Source organism: Ochotona princeps, chromosome 17 (assembly GCF_030435755.1).
Source record: "Ochotona princeps isolate mOchPri1 chromosome 17, mOchPri1.hap1, whole genome shotgun sequence".
In the NCBI taxonomy this organism is placed as follows: Eukaryota; Metazoa; Chordata; class Mammalia; order Lagomorpha; family Ochotonidae; genus Ochotona; species Ochotona princeps.
Window position 1 is genome coordinate 20,741,219 of NC_080848.1, and position 20,272 is coordinate 20,761,490.

The window sequence follows — 20,272 nt, forward strand, 5'->3', positions numbered from 1 at the left end:
TGGTTTGTTAGGATTACCTCTTGCCCTGTAGTACCAGCATCCCACAAGGATGCCAGTTCTAGTCTTACAGCCCAACTTCTATCAGCTCCCTGCTTATGAACTAGGAAAGCAGTGCAGGGCCTGGTGCAGCACCCTAGTGATTAAAGTCCTCACCTTGCATGCACCAGGATCCCATATGAATGCCAGTATGTGTCCCTGCTGCTCTGCTTCCCACCCAGCTGCTGTTTGTGACCTGGGAAAGCAGCAGAGGACGGCCCAATACCCTGGGACTCTGTACCTGCATGGGAGACCCGGAGACGGCTCCTGGCTCCTGGCTTTGGATCCTCTCTGCTCCAGCCATTATAGCCACTTGGGGAGTGAACCAGCAGATGGAAGATCTTCCTCTCTGTCTCTGTTTCTCTGTAAATTTGGCTTTGCAATATAAATAAATAAATCTGAAAGAGAGAGAGAGAAACAAAGAAAAAAGGCAGTGGAGGATAGCCCAAAGCCTTGGGACCCTGCACTACTTGGAAGACCCAGAAGGAGTGCCTGGCTTTGGATCAGCTCAGCTATGGCCATTTAGGGAATGAACCAGCAGTTGGAAGACTTTTCTGTCTCCTTCTCACTGTAAATCTGCTTTTCAAATAAAAATAAATATTTTTAAAATTTATTCTTCCTGCATCAAGCCAGATAATCCAGTACAGACACACAGGAGGCACATATAGGTACACCCTGCATAGCCAGCAAGCCACCTGATAAACCCTGAGTCACGGGGATGTTCTGGCTTCCGGGAGCCCTGCTGGCTCCCAGGCCTGTGGGACTATCTCCAGGAGATTGTCCCCACTGTTGCCTGCCACATGCATCCTGGCACCAGGTGGCTGGTGAGTCTGTTCAATAGGAAAGGCTAGGCGCTGGCGAGCAAAGCCCCAGGGGGTTCCCAACAACCTCTGGTGGTGCCAGGCTGTCTTCTACTTGCAAACACAGAAGCAGACCTGCAAGCTTGTTGCAAAGAATTCGAAGCAAAAGACAACAGCAACCTTGTTTCTTGTCTCACATGAAAGAACTTTCAAGCAAGGCCCGGCACAGTAGCCTAGTGGCTAAAGACCTTGCCTTGAATGCACCAGGATCCCACGTGGGCTCTTGTTCTAATCCCCGATGACCCCCACATCCCATCCCTTCCCATCCAGCTCCCTGCTTGTGGCCTGGGAAATCAGGAGAGGACAACCCAAAGCCTTGGAGCCCTGCACCCGCGTGGGAGACCTGGCCTGGTTCCCGGCTTCGGATTGGCGCAACACCGGCCGTTATGGCTCACTTGGGGAGTGAATCATCGGATGGAAGATCTTCCTCTCTGTCTCTCCTCCTCGCTGTACATCCGGCTTTCCAATAATAATAAAAAAAATCTTAAAAAAAATAAAAATAAGAATTCCTAGAATGTGCACAACCCAGGTCATCCAAAATGTTAATAAAAAAACGAAGGAGATCCTAAATTCTTCGGTGATGTAGTTACCATGCCTGATCCATTTGCAAATACGACCCATTGGATGAAAGCTTAAAACTGTCCAAGTAAGTTTCACATATCATCGTGATCAGCAAGCTTTGGATCCTTGTGAAATCCCCAGGAACCTTTCACACCCTGGCCACCTTGCTCAAGTTTCCTCCCTCACCTGCTCTCTGGACCACAGATTTCCCAGAGGGTTTGAAAGGATAAAATAAACAAGGATAGAGGGTGGATGTGGGAAGGGAAGCGGAAAGAGAGAGGTGAGCAAACACACAACCTACGAGGGTGCCTCCCAGTCAGGGCTGAACGTCACAGCCAACCGGATGCTGCCCTGTTCCTGGAGGGTACCCACTTTTGAGCAAGTGAATTGTGCCAGCAGCTTGCCTGGGCTGGACCCGAGTTCCCAGTGAGCCAGAAGTTGGACCTGCATTTGTGGCCTGGTGCAACCAGGCTCCCACGCGATGGCAGGAACCACACACCGCCCACCTGGGCTATGACCCCAGCAGCCTCGGTATAAAGGAATTTGATTTGGTGGAGAGCTGATTAAACGACTGTAGATGTCCTTGGAAGCACTATGTAGAAGAATTTTAAACAGCTTCTCCTTTTTAATATGCACTTCCGCTTCGGTTTTAATTATTTTGTTCCTACATTTTCCCTTTCAATTTACTAAAATCTAGAAATGTAATTAGAGCAGAGACCGGGCTCAGAGAAAGCTGCCAGGATTTCTACAGCATGATTAAATATACCAGGCATCCCTTTAGTGTGGGACTGAAAAATAGGATTCTCATTATTATCTTTCCCTTATCCAGGAAAGAATCGGCACCACGTACAGATACGGATTTATTGAAAATACAGCACTAATTAAAAACTCACCCAGCCTCTTGACGAGGCTTGGATAAAAAGAAAAAAATGCAGTTATTTAATTATTTCCTCCATTTATTTATTTAATTTTTTCTGTTGTAACCACAACAAGCAAGAAGCCCTCCTCACTCCTTTTCTTTCTTCCAAATAAAATTATTCTGTCCTCAGGAGGGACTTAATGAGGCTTTTATCTATGCAGCAACAATCAAACTTACAATGGCATCAATTCAATTCTCTGCTCCTGGTGATGGTAGGAAACATGCAGAATTCATTTTCAGCATTCAACAATGCAAACGACAAAGTGTTCGCTGGCTGTCATGAGTCAGGTCTGGGCAAGCGATGGGTCCCCAAAGACCCAGAGTTATCTGGTATTTCTTTAGACAACAGGATCTTTGGCTCCATTGTGTAGTCCCCTGAAAAAAAGGCAAGGTTTCTCCCGGAAGCCACAGGGGAAACAGAGAGAGGCAGGGCAGGGCAGAAATGCAGATGCCCACCAAAGTACAAAGCACACCAAGAAGGTGCCAGTCTTTGGTCACTGACCACCTTTCAGCTTGGTCACTTGGCCCCAAGAGACCCAGGAAGGAAGATCTTTAATAGTAGTATAGTCCTGTGCTCAGCTTGGAGAGAAAAGAGACATAGGTGGCAGTCAGTTAAGCCAGTGTTAGCAACACTAGCATCTCTTATTGGAGCATGGACTTCAGTCCAGCTTCCTATGAATGTGCCTAGGAAAGCAATAGTTGATGACCCAAGTATTTGGCTCTCTGTACCCAGAAAAGGGACCTAGGTGAAATTCCTTGCTACTGGCCTTGGCCTGGCCCAAAGCCTACTATTGGAGTCATTTGGGGAGTAAACCAATGGATGAAAGATTGATCTCTCGGGGCCGGCAACATGGCATAGTAGGCTAAACCTCTGCAGTGCCATCATCCTGTATGGATCCTACTAGGAGTCCTGGCTGATCCAATTCGCTGTTAATGTATCTGGGAAAACCGTGGAGAACAGCCCAAGTGCTTGGGTCCCTGTACCAAATGGGAGACTCAGAAACTCTAGATTCCCGACTTTGCACCCGCCCAGCTCCATCATTGTGGCCATTTGGGGAGTGAACCAGATGGGAAATTGTGCAAATCTGTCTATTAAACAATAGCATTAGTAAAAGAGATGGCCTCTCTATCTCTCCCTCTCTCTCACACTATACCTTTAAAATAAGCAAAGAAATACATACAAAACTTTAAAACACAGCAAGAGCGATACAGATGCACAAGGAAATAAGAATACATTGATGAGCTTGTGTTGGGGCCACCTTGAGGTTACGAGGAAATTGGCAGTGAAGAAATGTTTGTTGATTGATTAGGTTTCATCATAAGAAAGCTCTAGCTTAGTGAATGAACCCCAGCCTCTTTGGAACTCAATTTCAAGTCCAGTGTAACACGGGCTTCTCATACTATGACATCTGTTTCAACAAACCTCACCAAGACACAGATTTTCCATTGCAATAATAGAGAAAATAATTCCTACCTTATCATAATTGAAATAACATTTAAACAAAAAACATGATGGGCCTTGGGCCCGGGCAATAGCGTAATGGTTAAGGTCCTTGCCTTGAATGCATCAGGATCCCATATGGGTACCAGTTCTAATCCCAGCAGCTCCACTTCCCATCCAGCTCCCTCTTGTAGCCTGGGAAAGCATCTGAGGACTGCCCAAAACCTTGAGACCCTGCACCCACGTGGGAAACCCGGAAGAAGCTCCTGGCTCCTGGCTTCAGATCAGCGCAGCACTGGCTGTTGCGGCCACTTGAGGAGTGAATAATCGGAGAGAAGATCTTCCCCTCTGTCTCTCCTCCTCTCTGTATATCTAACTTTGTAATAAAAAATAAATAAATCTTAAAAAAAAAAAAAACATGATGGACCTTGAACAGTAGCCAGCAGCTAAAGTCCTCACCTCTCATGTCAGGATCCCATATGGATGCTGGTTCTAAACCCAGTGGCCTACTTCCTATTTAGGTCCCTGCTTGTGGCTGGGAAATCAATAGAGTATGGGCCTAAAGCCTTGGGACCCTGCACCACGTGGAAGGCACGAAAGAAGCTCCTTGCTTTGGATTGGCTCAGCTCCAGCCACTGCGGCTGCTTGGGGAGTGAAATCAGCAGACAGAAAATCTCTCTGTATATCTGCCTTTCCAATAAAAAAAAAAATCAAGTAAAATCTAAATAAATAAATATTTTTTTAAAATATGCCATAAAGTAGGCTCCCTTACTTATGGATGTGTTACCCAACGTGGATTTGAGAGTATTACATAGTTATATGCTGTCTTTATTATTGTTGTTATTATTATTATGTTGAGTTACCAAGAGAGATAGAGATATCCTCCATCTGCTGGTCTCCTCCCTAAATGGCTCAATGGCTGAGGCTGTAGCAGGCTGAAGCCAGAAATCAGAAAGCTCTTCCTGGTGCCCCATGTGGGTACAGGGACTTGAACACTGGGGCCATCCTTCACTGCTTTTCCAGGTACACCAGTAAGAAGCTGGATCAGAAGTGGAGCAACTAAGACTTGAGGCAGCACCCAAATGGGATGCCAGTGTTACAGGCACTAGACCACAAGCACTACTGTCTTAAAGCCACACTCCACACGCTATCATCTGGGCCCACTGCTTACTCTTGGACTCTGCGCCCTTTTTAAGAGTTGTTTGGGAGCAAGGAAACAGCCTAGCCCATCAGGCAGCACACAGGCTGCCTGCAGGCCCTGAACAAGCAATTTCACCTCCAGGCCAGAGTCCTCACACACCGCTGGAGGGGGTCCAGGGCTTGATACAGAAACATCAGGACAATTGTCTTGTATGTGTCCGTGATCTCCACATCTCCAGCACAGGCGGCCCTCAGCTGACCCTGCAAGGCTCTGGGTGCGTTCACACTCAAAACCTGGGCTAATTTTTCAGCCTGAGAAAAGTGGGTTAGAGTTTGATTTTATGCCAAAGTATTTTCTATCAAATCTTAAAAGTTACCAAAAAGTCAAGGTTTTTTGGTTTGTTTTTACCTTTAGCTTGTGAGTAGATGAAGCCTGCTTGTTAAACACAAATGGCAACAAATGACTTTCCAAGGTAGAATTTGCAAGCCCCAATAACAAGTTTTAACTAGCAGTTCCTTCTTTTCCTCTTCTCTTTCTTTTTTCTCATTTTATAAAAGTATTTCAGAAGTGGACAGACAAGCAAAAAGAAATTTAGGGTCAGACCATGGAGGGCTGGATGAATCAAAAGTGGCCAGTTGCTGGTGATAAGCAGCCAGGCTAACAAAACCAGCATCCAGAGAACTGCCCCCCGAGCAATGCACTCAGTCCAGCTCCCTGCGGGTGGGGTCTCACCTTCCTCCTAGTCACATATGAAATGGGCACCTTGACTCTGTGCTTGGGATTTCAAGTTGCCCCAGGAGGTATTAGGTGTAGTAGTATGAGTGGCAGGTGGTGCTGCCCAGGAACATGCAGGGGTACGGCTTGAAGCTAATGGCAATGACAGCAACAGTGGCACACTGCTAGCCATGGGCTGTCCCCCCACAAGTACCCCAGCAGTTGAGGCAGGAGCCCTAGTAAGAACAGTCCCAGGGCATCCCTCAGACTGATTTGCACGCCTGTGGCATCCCCCTGTTGGGCCAAATTGCAAGCGGGCAGCATCTCACTTCCCTTCCATCCCCAGTGGGACTCACTTGCACTTCCCTCTGAGTCCAAATGGGGTTCAAAGTCACTTTCCTTCAAGTCAGAGGAATCGGTCTCCAAGGCAGTTCGATTCTGGTTTCGGATCCTGGATCTTTTGAAGTCATTAGACCCATGGCACAGTGAAGCAATGTATTCACAAGGCAATAGAGTACCTGTACTAGGAGCTCTGAAAAAAAGAGCAGAATTTCTGTAATACAGAGACGCATTTAAGGGGAGAAATTTCTTTCTACACAGGGGCAGAGTGTCACAGGGTTGGGGAGAGGGCGGCCACCTGCTAGGTCCTGAAAGGGGGAATCCCCAATAGAGAAGTCCCAAATGAGACCAGACGACCGGGTAAGCAGTGACCTAAAGGTTACTGCGAGTTGGTGGGACCACCTGATAGGCGTACTGGGAGTGAACTTCTCTGATGGGGAAGTCTCCAGTGAGTCATGTCAGCGGGGAGCAGCGACCTGAAGAGACAAACAGGAAGATCCTCCGTCCGATGATTGCAACGGCCGGAAGCCCGGAAACAGGAACCTCTTCCGGGTCTCCCACGCGGTTGCAGGGTCCCAATGCATTGGGCCGTCCTCAACTGCCTTCCCAGGCCACAAGCAGGGAGCTGGATGGGAAGTGGAGCTGCCAGGATTAGAACCGGCGCCCATATAGGATCCCGGAGGGTTCAAGGTGAGGACTTTAGCCGCTAGGCCACGCCGCTGGGGGCCCGAGATCTTGAAGATCTTGATGCCTTTGAAGTCCCTGTTCGGGCACCAGTGCAGGCCCCGAGGTCACCGAGGGTGAGGCAACTGGTGTTCTTTGGCCATAAAAATCACCAGAGACAATCTGGTAAGGAATGTCAGTTTATTCAGCCCAAGTATATAGGTTTAAGAAAAGGAAGAGTAAGAGGGCGTTTTCAGGTTGTCCCTTCACCCAGTAATGACGCTGTGATTCAATAAAAGGCGTGCTTAATCCTGTTGACCTTCCAATCGTGTCAGAGGTCACATTCTGTATACAGGGTTGGAGGTTACACCTTAAAACAGGGCAGATAGAGCCCAGCGGAGTAAGTAGGCAGAGACCCGGGAGCAATCTTCCACACGCAGCATCCAGTATTCCTAGCTGCAAGAACTGTCCCCACTCCAATTTCATCAGCAAGCTCTGGAATTCACTTGGTTACTACCTCCCAGAGCAGGCAGGAGCAGAAGAGCCAGACTTGCACATTCTGCTGGAGATCGAGGCCGGCTAGGGGAGGACCAGCAACTTCCTTTAGTGGAACACAGGAGGGGGGAATGCACCATTGTCAGATACGTGTCCACTATTGCTGCTGCAAAGGATGTCAAACCTTTGCTCCATCTTTGTGCCTCGTGCTGCAAACCCAGTGCCCTAGGCAGCAGTACCCGAGCAGCTAATCTTAGACCATACCCTGCACTCTGTTTGCCAATTCCCCCAAGCATCCCTCAGGGAACCAAGGTCTCAGTTACCACGGTGGTGGTCATCTTGTGATGTGTGGTTCTGCTTTTTACTGAAGTGCTCCACAGCAGGGACTCACCCCAAGCAGAAAACAGCACCTATACTGGACCACTTATGGGCCCATCCCACCAGTGGAATGCCGCATTTATCTGGGTGTAGGTAATAGGCAGCCTTGAAGGACCTGTTTGTTCAAAAGTGTCTGGCACGGGCCCGGCGGCGTGGCCTAGCAGCTAAAGTCCGCGCCTTGAACGCCCCGGGATCCCATATGGGCGCCGGTTCTAATCCCGGCAGCTCCACTTCCCATCCAGCTCCCTGCTTGTGGCCTGGGAAAGCAGTCAAGGACGGCCCAAAGCTTTGGGACCCTGCACCCGCGTGGGAGACCCGGAAGAGGTTCCTGGTTCCTCGCATCGGATCGGCGCAGCACCGGCCGTTGCGGCTCACTTGGGGAGTGAATCATCGGATGGAAGATCTTCCTCTCTGTCTCTCTTCCTCTGTGTATATCTGGCTGTAATAAAATGAATAAGTCTTTAAAAAAAAAAAGTGGCTGGCACACAAAGGGCATTCTGTCATTTTACTTCTCTCTTTAATAAAACAAAAGGCTGGGAATGGTTTACTTCTCTGAGGATTTGATCAATATGCTAGTAGGTATTGAAGTTCTGAATTTTTTTAGCCTGGGAAAATGGCTGGGAAACATGATTTCTAAGAGATGGAGTTCAAGGCCAAAAAAAAAAAAAAAAGACATTGGAAAAGAGAGGAGAGGAAATGACAGATTTGAGTCCTGTTTTTCTTTGATTTTTTGTCTTACACTGGCAACACACCTCCATCTCTGTCTCATTCATCTTTAAAATGAGCCTCAAAATGATCTGAAGTCATTCTTTTAAAATAAGTTTTCGAAGGTTAATATTTGCTTTCAGCAAAGATGATATTACCAGGAGTGCATTGTGTTCACTGTTATGAAATATGCTCAGTGAGTTTTGGTCTTATTCTGAAGAATATTGATCCACCGCCTGCTGGCATTTGCCAGACAATAACATTTACCTAAATGCAGATCATTAGTTTAGCAAAAGCAAAATTTTTTTCAGACTCAATTCAAACAGGAACTACTTCGGATTCTACGATTTTAGGCTATCCTTGCCACAGCTCTACTTCATCAAGGTGAATTGATTTTGATTGAAAGTTTATGCTCGGATCTCTTTTTTTTTTTAAACAGGGAATTTAATCTAAAATTCAATTACCGAAGATCTGGGCCAAAGTGAAAAGTCAGCCGGCACTTACTGAGTGCTCCTGGCTGCAGAGATCCGTCGAGGTCTGCAGGCTGCAGTGAAAGAAACAGAAAGGTCATCTGTCTAGACAAGTCACAAGCTTTGCAATGTATAATAGGATTTCCCAAGTGGAAGAGATCTCAGAGACTGTCAAGCACCAAAGTTTTCTTTCCTTTTCTTTAAAAAAAAAAAATTTAAGGATTTTTTTTTTTTTTATTGGAAAGTCAGATTTACAGAGAGAAGGAGAGACAGAGAAAAAGATGTTCCATCCGCTGGTTCACTCCCCAAGTGACCACAATGGCCACAACCGAGCCAAACGGAAGCCAGCAGCCAGGAGCTTCTTCTGGATCTCCATGCAAGTGCAGGGTTCCAAGGCTTGGGCCATCCTCTACTACTTTCCCAGGCTACAAGCAGGGAGCTAGATGGGAAGTGGATCAGCCGGGATATGAACCAGCATCCATATAGGATTCTGGTGCATGCAAGGGGAGGATTTAGCCACTAGACTACCATGCCAGGCAAAAATTATTTATTTACTTTTTATTGTAAAGCCAGATTTACAGAGGAAAGGAGAGACAGAGAAAAAACTTCTATCTGCTGGTTCACTCCCAGGGCTGATGTTGGTGTAATAGGCAGAGCTGAGTCGTCTGGAAGCCAGAAGCCAGTAACTTCTGAGTCTCCCATGCAAGTGCAGGGCTCCCAAGGCTTTGGGCCATCCTTTGCTGCTTCTCCAGGTCACAAGCGGACAGCTGAATGGCAAGCGGAACAGCAAGGACACAATCTGGTACCCATATGAAATGCTAGATCTTGCAGGCAGATTAGTTCAGCTGAGCCATTGCTCAGGCCCCATTCAGCACTGAGGTTTTCACAGGGTGCTTGTTTGCCCTTCGAGCTCTGGGTGTCTGAAGTTGTGCACCCAGGAGCTCCAAGCAAGCAAGGATCCAGTGGGAGCTGAGAAGAGCATGCCCAGCAAGCCTGTATCTCTTTCTTTTTATTCAGGTCAGATAATGGCCATCAGCCCTGTTCCCCCACTAGCACCCCCAACTCAGCAGGAATTCTCCAAAATTCCAGCTTCAAAGTGTCTCTTGGCTCTGTCCACTTCTCTCCATCCCTTGTGCTTCTCTAAGATGCAGCCACCATCCTCCTTGGCATGGACCACAGGAAGAGGAGCCTGATTAGATTCCCTGATGCGCTGCTGGATCTCAGGGCCAGTTTTCCTCTAGGAACTAGAAAAACTAACGGAAAACTTGATTCATATCATGAGACAACCTTGTTTGAAACTTTTGGAAGCCTTCCCATTGGGCTAAGAAAAAAAAATCGAAACTTGTTGTCACCAGCTTTAGTGTGTGACATCTTCAAGCACAGGGCTCATCATCCCAGCTACCCAGTCTCATCCGGCTCTTCCCCACCCCAAGCCTGGGTGGCTCCAGGACCCTCTGCCTGGAACACGTTTTCCCCTTTGCTTTTCACTCTGTTACTTTGGGCTCTTCTTTCAGGCCCTGGCTTAATGGTCACATCCCCAGAGAGCTACTCATCTTCTCCAGAGTCAGGACCTCCTAGCGTTTGCTGTCTTGATTACTTCCTTTACAACATGAACAAAAATCGCATTACGTCTCCTCACCTAGATCTCCCTCTACTAGACCTGTTTGTTTGGCTCTCCCTTGTGTCCTAGTGTTTGTCATGGTACCAATGTCAGATACATTCTGAATGAGTGAGTGAATGAATAAATGAAAGTGCAACAGGAAGCCCTAGGCTTACCTGGGATGTCAGAGAAGATCTGAGCAAAGGTTAGAGGCAGAACTGGAAAGCTGTTGGGCAAAGGGGATGGAGAAGCAAGGGGGAAGGGGAACAAAGCCGGGCAGATAGAGAGCTTCAGGCTGAGTGAGCAGAGCCAATTAGCTGGGGAAGCCGGTCTACCTGACCAGGACCAGGGGCCCTTGGACTGTTTCTGTTCAGACTCCAGCCCAAGTGTCGCTTTAGCCAACCTTTCAAAGTCCCAGACTCATCCCATTCTCTCCTCGCCCCACTGTTCCCTTGCGCCTTGACATGGCTTGCTGACACTCGCACCACCCTCTGTTTGCAGAACAGGCCCTGCTCTCAAACCAAGTCTTACTCTTGAGCCCCGGGCTTTCACACCAACTCCAGCCTGGCCTCCTTAGCCTGGAGTCCTGTTGGCATCTGAAAGTCAGCAGGGGTGCTTGCATTGTCTTCCCGGCCAACAGCAGCTCCCACCTGGCACCCGGGCAGCAGGCTCCTTGGCCCCCACCATGGCGGGACACATCACTGCACTGCCATTGCCTTCTAGTCCTGCTTTCCATCTCCACAAGACACACGCCCAGGTCCTCCTGGGTCACCACATTCCTTTTCCTTGTCTTCTGGTCTCTGGGCTTTCCCTTCTAGGCCACTCTCTGCTCTGTAGCCAGAGCAAATTTTCTAGAATGCCACTCTGCTTAGGCCACCCACATCTTGGCACACAACCCCTCCTTTGGCCCCCACTGCCCTTAGGACAATAAAGTCTGGAGTGAACTGCTCTGTACTTTCCCACCCTGCTGGGATGGTTCATTACAGGTGCAGACTTGGCAGGAGCAAGGAAGTCCTAGAGAAAGGGCAAGCACCATCTGTGGGTGTAGCTGTGAGGGGCTTTCCAGCAGAAGTTGCGTTATGAATCCATGGAGGCAGTGAGGAAATCTTTGCACAGCATGGGTGGCCACCCTCCAGGGGCCCATGGGCTGAGACCTCACCGGACTGGCCAGTAGAGAAGGCCATTTCTGCTCCCTCTGCCCTTGGCCTGGGGCACCAGGCCTTGAGGCTCTCCAGCCTTTGAACCCCAGTGCTTAACCAAGCACCCCTCTTCTGCAGCCCTGTCCCATCGCTGAGGCTCTCTGAAGCTAACTGAGTCCCCGTTACAGGTGTCCCAGGATCTCCAGCTTGCAGGCAAGCACCCTCCTAGTTCCTGCGGGACTTCCCAGCCTCCAGTATAGGATGAGACACCTCTGTTAGCAAGCCTCATCTGGTTTGCACTTCCTACTGGTTCTGCGACACTGCCCCAGAACCTGCCTAGGAAGCTTCCTTAGCTACACCCAGAACCAAGGCCTGTCTTTTGCACCTGTCAGACACTCTCCCCAGAATCATCTTCCTGCCACCTGCCCTGGACCACACCCCTGCCTTCTGCTGGCTAACCCTGTTCTCTTTGGGCTCCAATTTACCCATCTGCCCCCTACCCCCAGGAAGCTACGCAAGGGTTCTGCAGCCCTAAGTGAGGCCTTCCCCTGGTTCTCCTTCTTCTGTTCCTTCTCTCCACATTGTGGTCACCAGTTCCCTACATTCCTCACTAAATTGTAACTCCTGGGCCCCAGCACGATGATTCAATTGGCTAATCTTCCCCCTTCAAGCGCCAGGATCCCTTATGGGAACCAGCTCACGTCCCAGCTGTTCTAATTCCCATCCAGCTCCCTACTTGTGACCTAGGAAAGCAATAGAGGATGGTCCAAAGCCTTGGGATCCTGGACCCTCGTGGGAGACCCAGAAGAAGCTCCTGACTTCTGGTTTCCGTTCGGCTCAGCTCAAGCTATTGTGGCCACTTGGCGAGTGAACCAGCAAATGGGAGATCTTTGTCTCTCTTTTTCTCTGTAAATCTACCTTTCCTATAAAAATAAATGGGCCCCCAGCGACGTGGCCTAGTGGCTAAAGTCCTCACCTTGAACGCCCCGGGATCCCATGTGGGCGCCGGTTCTAACCCCAGCAGCTCCACTTCCCATCCAGCTCCCTGCTTGTGGCCTGGGAAAGCAGTCGAGGGCGGCCCAAAGATTTGGGACCTTGCACCCGCATGGGAGACCCGGAAGAGGTTCTAGGTTCCCGGCATCGGATCGGCGCAGCACTGGCCGTTGCGGCTTACTTGGGGAGTGAATCATCGGATGGAAGATCTTCCTCTCTGTCTCTCCTCCTCTCTCTATATCTGACTTTGTAATAAAATAAATAAATCTTGAAAAAATATTAAAAAAAAAAAAAATAAATGAATCTAGGGCCCGGCACGGTGGCCTAGCAGCTAAAGTCCTCGCCTTGAACACACCAGCATCCCATATGGGCACCAGTTCTAATCCCGGCAGCTCCACTTTCCATCCAGTTCCCTGTTTGTGACCTGGGAAAGCAGTTGAGGACAGCAGTTGGGAGACCTGGAGGAAGTTCCTGGCTCCTGGCTTTGGATCAGCACAGCACCGGCCGTTGAGGTCACTTGCGGAGTGAATCATCGGACGGAAGATCTTCATCTCTGTTTCTTCTCCTCTCTGTATATCTGACAAAGAAACAAAGACCCTGTAACTCCTGGTTTGGGAGCAAGGATTTTATGAAATAATTAATATTTATTTTGAATGTATTTGAATACAAACACACATAGATCTTCCATCTGCTAATTCACTCTCCCAATGCCCACAACAGCTGGCACTGGGCCAAGCTGCAGCTATATGCCCAGAACTCAGTCCAGATGTCCATGTGTGCCAGGAACACAAGCACTTAGGCCGTTAACTGCTGTCTCACAGGGTGGGCAAATAGCAGGAAGTTGGATCGGAAACATCAGAATTTGAACCTAGGCACTCAGTGTGGTGACAGCATTCACAAGCCACATCTTTTTAAAATGTATTTACTTGAAAGACAGAGTTACAGAGAGAGAGAAAGAGAGGCAGAGATATCTGCTGATTATTCCCCAAATAACCACAATGATCAGGGCTGGACCAGGCTGAAGCCAGGAGCTTCATCCAGGTTTCCCACCTGGGTACAGGTGCCCAGGATCTTGAGCCATCTTCTACTGCTTTCCCAGATGTGTCAGCAGGGAGCTGGATCAGAAGTAGAGCAATCAAGACTCAAACTGGCACCCACATGGGATGCCAGCATCTCAGGTGGCAGCTTAACTTGCCATACCACAACACCAACTTGCCTCTTCCCCACCCCCTAACCCAAGCTGCAGCATAATGCTCATATTGGAGCCGGAATGGTTCTCTTTCCTTTTCTCCACAGTATTCCCAGTGCGAAGCAGTACTGGGTAAGGGAAATAAACATTCCTTGCAAGAACTTGGTTCCCAGAGTTTCAGCCATAGCCACTTCCTCTTCCCACTTTTCCTGCTCAGTCCTGGGCTGGCAGAACCGTGAGAACCCTGAACACTCAACCACACTCCTCCGGCAAGTACCTTGCCCCGGCCCTCTACCGGAGCCCACTGTTCCCTTAAAAGGCCACCTGATCAGAAAACACCTGTGACGGCTTGCAGGCGCCCTGTGTGTGCCTGTATTAGAGAGCTTCAAAGTTCATTTCCAAGCCAAAGACATTACACTCAGGAACGCGGATGAGCAAGGAAGCATCTCCTGAGATCTTTGAGTCAAGGTTGTTTTCTGTGGCAAGGGCTTGGGTCCCTCCCCTTGCCCCGCTGACGCTACCAAGCCTTTGATCCCACCTTGTTAAAAGCAGATCCTGCAGGTCTTAGTTGTTCCCACAGTGGCGTCATCTTCCCCAAGATTCTCTTAACTCTGCTGGGGCTCTCTCGCGGGAGAACACGGAGCCAGGGCCAAATGGCTTCCAGGTTATTCAAAGCCGGCTCCCGCTCCTAGCCTGGGAAATGGAACCTCAACACGGATGGTGGGAGGCAGACAGGAGACAAGGTGGCTCCCAACGCGCCTGGCCAGAGATAATTGGACAGAAGCGACAGGAACAAGGAGAGAAACCAGCAGGGCTGGCACGCATGGTGGGGCGCTGGTGCCAGGCGAAGGATTCACTCACTGTCAGAACTGCAGAAAGAGTGTGTGTGTGTGTGTGTGTGTGTGTGTGTGACTTAGGGGGAGAGAGAAAAAGGAGGAGTGGTGAGAGAGGAGCAGAGGAGGGCAGGGTAAAGGAAGCGTGGGAAGCAGAGGCTCAGGGGTTGTCTATGCAGAGGGTAGGTGTGGCTTAATCTCTGTCCTGCACCTGCGACCAGCTGGGGAAGGAGGGACCGCAGAGGCAGGTGGTGCCCCAGAGAAATGGTCACAGCCACCTTGGGCAGAGAGATAAGCCATACGCTGTGGCTCCACTCTCCTCTGGCCCCTAGCAAATGCCTAAACCTTTCAGGGTGCAGACCCGCCTGTGCCTGTTTCCCAGGCAAGACACACACAGACACACAAACACACACACACAGAGACACACACCCACACCCACCCCAGCATCACAGCCCCAAGCCAGGACCAGGCACCTGGAGCAAAGGCGGAGTCAGCTGGCCCTGGGCTGGAGATGGCTTCTGGCGGGCAGTGCCCTGGACTGGCAGCAGGAGGCTCCCGAGGCATGGGCTGCTTCCGGCTGTCCAGGGACAGAACCATGTAAAAGACAGTGCCCTAACTCAGCCTGGAGAGCGGCCCCAAGCCACTTCTGCTGCCCATTCAGAAAACTGAGTGTTTTTGTTTTGTTTTATTTTGTTTTGTTTTGAATTTGGAATTAGCTATAGCCTACAGCAAGCTCCAGTACCCCTTAGAACATCGTGTCGGAAGGTTTCCAGCAGACATGTGGTTAATGTATGAGGAGATGGAGGCGCTTAGGATCCTGATTTGGTCATGGCAATCATAAGTTCACGTTATTCTAAAAACATGCATGCCTGTCATGTGTCCACAAAACAAACAAACAAAACCCCTCAGGTTCAAGATGGCAGCTCTGACTCCTGTGTGGTCTAGCTGCTTCTCAGAGTAAACGTCTCTATTCTGCTTTGGAAGCCTGCTCTCTTAAGGCAGGTCCGTGTTGGCTGCAGCGGACATGTAGGCTTGAGCACAGAACACAGTCATTAGCAGAAGTCAGGTCAAGCACCTGCTTTGCTTCTGGGGACTGCCATAAGGTATGGGAGTCACCCCACCCTCCTCTTCACCGTGGATGCTTTCATCTCTTGCGAGTCTCCTCCCACTCAAGGTGCAAGGGCGTTTTGGCGACCTCACTTTGGCCAAGAGACTCGTGTGGCTGCTTGCTATGCAGTGGGCACGCCAATGAGTAGGCAGTGGGTGGCAGCAGCTGTCACACACCTCCCCTCGAGGAGGCATCAGTTGGTGCCAGAAGCCTCTATGAGCTCTTTCTGATCTCCGTGCCAGCAGCCAAGGGTCCTGAAAGGAAGCCAGCGTGTCCAGCCTGAGCCCTGAACTCTTTTCCTCCTCTTCATTCTCCTTGAATGAGGACGGCTTAACCGGGGAGGCCACTGAGAAAGGAACTGGTGGTTCATGGACACATCTTCCAGCTGTCACACCTGCCAGCATGGGCACCCACACTTGGGTGCACACATGCATGCGTTCAATGTCAGGCTAGCTTGCTCCCTCTGTCCCAGGCCCAAAGTGGCAGCAAGAAGTTCTCCCATTGATAGACTGTAGTTGCTGTTTTGTCTCCCTTGCCTTCTCTTTCCCACCCGTGTGTAAACATTTGGAGAACACCCACCACACGGCAGTCACTGAATTAGAAGGTGAAAGAGGCTGGGACAGTCTTGGGATGAAAAAGGCATCTAAACCTTCATGAGATGCAAAGCATCAATCAAGTGTGGCAGCCTGGCACCCAGAGGCCAAAACCGTCAGGCATGCTTGCTTTAAAACGGGCAATCATTCCAGACACTGGAAGAGCTCTGTACAAACCAGGATTGTCGTTTTCTCGAGAAATCATACATGGAGTAGCAATTGGGAGGAGGTGGAAAGCCATGGTGCCTTTTCCTCTTTCTAAGAGTTGATTTTACTAAAAGGCAGAATTATAGAGCCAGAGAGACAGATAGAGAAGACCCCACCCTCCCCCACCACACACACACAGAAAGACAGAAAGAATTCTCTTCCATCTGAATTCTCTTCAGTCCCCAAATGGCTGCACTGGCTCCATTGGGGTTCTCCATGTGGGTGCAGGGGCACAAGCATTTATGTTGTCTTCCACTGCTTTCCCAGGCACATTAATAGTGGGCTGGATAGGAAGTGAAGCAGCCAGAACATAAGCCAATTCCCAGATGGGATTCTGGCATGGCAGGTGGCCACTTAACCCACTGTACCACAATGCTGGTTTCCCCTTGTGCCCCTTAGATGGAGACCTGCACTCTCAGTTTGTCACCACACCTCATCTTCTTTTAAGACTTAACATGGCTGTCCTCATTTATCCACTATCCCCACTGCGGTTACAGCAGTGTTATACATTTAGACTCTTAGGGATGGGAATTGTGTAAGAGTGGGTTAAATAGTTGTCTGCAAAGCCAGCATCCCATGTTATAGTGTTGGTGGAATCCAGGCTGCCCTACTTCCAATCCAAGTCTCTGTTATATGTGGCTGGGAAAAGTGGCAGAGGATGGCCCACGTACTTGGGCTCCTGCCACCCGTAGTAGATACGGATGAAGCTCCTGGCTTTGGCCTGACCCAGCCATGGCTGTTGCAGCTGTCTGTACAGTGAACCAGAGTTCAAATCTCTGTCATTCTGCCTTTCAATTCAGATCAATCAATCTTTGAAACAAGCATCTATTTCAGAAAGGAAGAAATCAGAGGCCCTACAACGGAAGCCTACAAGGGACCCCACTCGGCATGAAGAGGCAAACATGTGAACTCTGGTACCAAGCCTCGTCCAGCCCACTCGCTGAGAATTTTCTAGAAAGGGCTGTATCTGTTTGCTTCAGCCCGGGGCAGGACCAGATGCATGGGATGCTCAGCACCCCTTGTGGTGTGTGAATGTTGGTGGCCAAAGTACCGACTTGAGTGCACCCGGGGCACGGGGAAATCTCAGGGAGCCAGTAGTTGGTGCCAGAGGGCGTGAGGTGGATGTGGCCGAGTGAGATGCACAGAGCCAGCATGGAAGGTGCGAGGGAGGATTCCAGTAGGATCGTGGAGGCAAGCGGGGCGAGGTGGGGGCTTTTATGCCGCATTAAAGAGGCCACTATGGCTCCTTGGGAGTGATCCAGGCCCAGATCCTGTTCCTCTTAAACAGCTTCGGCACGGTAGGGTGGGGGTTGAAGGGGAGTTGCTGAAGGGAAGACGGGAAGCCGCGGAATCTTCCACTCCGCCCGCCCCCCCTCGGCCTTGCCCGAGCCCCCGGGCGCGCGTCTGGGGATCGAGTTTAAGAGCACAGCGCCCCCTGCTGCCTCGGCCGGGACTTGCGCCTCCCCGGGGCATCGCCATGGGTTGGCCATCCTGCAATGGCTGTCCTGGAAAACAGCCCCTGAAGGAAGCCTTGGGCCCCGAGGTGGCAGGTGGCGATGCCAGCGACGGTGTGGCGATGAGGCTGAATGCCATCACGAGTGTTGTCAGGTAAAATATGGAGTATGGGCTAAACCTGAATTTAGGGACGTGCTTGTATCCCCAAGCCACCTGTTGTTTATGTGAAAATCAAATGCACCCAATGGAAATGTTGAAAATTTGTAGACAATGGGATGCTGGACTGACACTGTCTGCCAGCAATGTTGGGGCACACTGAAATAATAGACTGATGGAATTATGGCTCCTTATGAAGGACTATACTATTGTAACAACATGGGGAAAATCAGTTGGGGGTTAGGAAATCCCAGACTCTATGAAACTGTACCATAAAATTCAAAATAAAACATTTAAAATAATAATAAAATCAAATGCAGCTTGGCCTTCCACATTTTTATTGCTTAAACCTGGAAGCCTTAGACGGTGCGTGAGGAAATGGGTTCCTCTCCTGGGTGCTCCTGCGTCCTCGCTTCATGGACGGGAGGAGAGACAGAGATGCCCAGGTACACAGCTCCACGTGGGGAATCACTTTTCAGTGAGTGAGTCTCTTGATGAGGGTGTTGGGGGGAACCTAAAGAAATCCATCCTGACCATGAACCTGTTGGGTTGATATGTGACACCCCCCATCCCATCAAGTTCAGGGGACTTCTTCTGCCTGAACACTTCCTTCCTCCACACCTGCCAGCAGTGGTGAGGAGTCGGGCACAGCTTCACAGAAAACCCACCAGCCCTTGGGCCCTCACTGGGTGGAAGGCACTCAGTGAGGAGGCCTCATCATTCCTCTTTGCGCCCCTTCCTGCTTGTCCTACCAAAGGGAGGACAGGCAGAGCCCACTGGCTCTGGGGCCGAGGATGGTGCCTGTCAGGGCTCGCTCTTCACCAGCAGGTGGTAGCCTTCTGGCATGCAAGCACAGGCTGGGAGCTGTAGGTCAGGCTGCCCTGACACTCAGCCGCAGCTCTTCCTGGAAATCTCTCCCAGTCCAGGCAGGCTGCTGGGTCCTGGCTCTCCAGAAGGGAGGAAGGTAGAAGCAGATGGGGGTTGAGGGGTGGTTTTTGGGCTTTCGGGATGGTCTCAATGAAGGAAAAAAACTTCACCCGCATTGCTGCCATCTTGGTCAGCCCAGCTCCGTGGGGGCTGCACTGCACAACACAGCCCAGAGAGGGCACGCTGTAACAAGCCACGGGTGACAGGCACTGCATGGTTGCAGGGAGAGTAACATGGCATGTCGCAGTCGCAGGCACTTTTGGCAGTTAACAGCTGCACGTATCTCATTCATGTAGTGACAGAATTTCCAATTATACTCTTCTTGGAAGAAAACTCGTTTATACTGAAGAGCTTTTCCTTAAAAAAAAATTTGGGGGGAAGTTAAAATGTCCCTTTGTAGACCATAATGGTGAAATTCTCTATAAACATCCTTACATGGACACGAAATTAGCACACTTGTGTCATTCCCCCAAATGTGGAAATTTCCAGAACATCTCAACAGCTGGGAACCACTGGTGTAGCTCACTTGAGAGCTAAAGAGCTCCCTGAACTCTGAGAGCGAGAAGCAAAATGAGCCTCACTTGTGCTGCCCCATTTCCCTCCCCTGCCCACGGAGTCACTTGGCAGGTTTCAGGTTCGGTCCCAGGGCTAGGGAGATGGTCTCCTGGCTCGCCTCTCCCCAGCAGGGTTCCAGGACTAAGTGTCGTGTGCTAAAGTGCTTGGGGAAAGGAGCCTCTTTAACAGATTCTTGTTCCTGAAGATGGCTGGTGTGCTCACCGAGGGGAGGGCCACACAAGCCTGCAGTGCCCCAGGGCGAGCTCCCTGCCAGGACACAGGGAGATGACCAGCATAGCTCACGCAACACACACGCTTCCTGATAAGTGGGCCAGATGGCTCTGGTGACAGGAGGAGATCAGTTTGCCACTGCAGACCCAGCTAAAACTCGGGGCCTCCCCTCAAATCCCTGTATCACTGTGACACACATGGGAGCCTACCAGGGGGCACCTGGCCTTCCTTCCCACGTCTTCCCCGTTCCCCAAAAGTGCAGACCTGTTCCACTCTGAGATCAAGTCCATCTGCAAATACCTCACCTTATTGGGCATCCAGAGTAAACAGTTGGTTCCTGCCTCGTTGCACTTTCAAAAGACCTTTTTTCTATGTGTAGCTCCAGACTGGCCTCCCCCACTGCACCCTGAGTCACACTTGTGGGTCAAACTGCGCCAGGGGCTAAGAGGCCCACAGGAAGTGGGGAGACTGCTCAGCTGTGGGCCTGCCACTTGGACCAAAATAGACTTAAGTGCCATACACTTGGAGCTAAAAGCACAAGGCCCCTTCCTTCACAGAGCTGAG